The sequence below is a fragment of the Choristoneura fumiferana genome, chromosome 4 (assembly GCF_025370935.1).
Source record: "Choristoneura fumiferana chromosome 4, NRCan_CFum_1, whole genome shotgun sequence".
Taxonomy (NCBI): domain Eukaryota; kingdom Metazoa; phylum Arthropoda; class Insecta; order Lepidoptera; family Tortricidae; genus Choristoneura; species Choristoneura fumiferana.
In genome coordinates this window covers 9,273,162-9,274,260 of record NC_133475.1, presented here as the reverse complement: position 1 = coordinate 9,274,260, position 1,099 = coordinate 9,273,162, and positions in this window count along the sequence as shown.

Sequence of the window (1,099 nt, the reverse complement as noted above, 5' to 3'; positions counted from 1 at the left end):
ACAATAAGCATACAAAGATACAAAATGTTTATTTGGTAATCAGTTTGGTAACATGTACATGTTATACACGTACACAATACTTAATAATCAAAATATTCAAATAATCAACAGCCAAAACATATTGCCTTTTAAGCTAAACGTCCGAAATTTTACCTATTAAGGTAAACGTCCGAGTGCTCGACACAGAACACAGCTCAGGGATTTGATCAAATCGCTAAGAGAAATGATGAAATCCATCGGCCATTGCCATAATTCTATCATTGCCCTAAAACGGCTCGGAGACTTGATCAAATCACTGAATTCCGTGTTGTAACGCGATGTTTTTTTTATCATCTCCCGGGACTTGATCATATCCCTGAGATATTTGGTCAAATCCCTGTTTTTTATCATTTCCCTGCGACACAATTACACCAATTGACCCAGCCCCAAACTAAGCGCAAATTTTGTTCTATGGGTGCTAAACAACGGTTAGACATACATACGTAAACACTTAAATACATACAAACATCCAAGACTCAAGTACCTATTAAAACATTTGTACTCATTATACAACAAGTATTAGCAAAAAAATGTTCGATTCTAGCACTTCGCCGGCCGCTGCCGCGCGCGACACGCTCGCTTCGCTCGCTCGGCTCGCGCACTGAGGGTCACAGTTCTACCTAACACTCCTCCTCGCTTCGCTCGTCGTCGTAGCTAACCAGTCCTGCCTTGGTAGAATAGGTAGAAGCATCGAATTAAGGAACTGATCTATTTATTATGTGACAGATATATTATTTTGGTGATCGAATTTTGATGATCAAACTATAATTTAGGATACAGCTTTACATTAATCTGATGTTTTTTTTTAGAATAAGCTCTTCTAATACTATCCAGTTGGTTTCCTATATATAAAGTATCCACCTTTCCATGCTATTTACCTATACCTGAGTTGGGTGGGGCTCTGAACATGGACGATGGACTAGAATGGACAATGGACGATGGACAACGGACGATGGCCGATGGACAAGGATGGATGATAGACGATAGACGAAGAACGATGGATGAGGATGGACGATAGACGAGGATGGACGATGGACAATAGACGAGGATGGACGAAGTC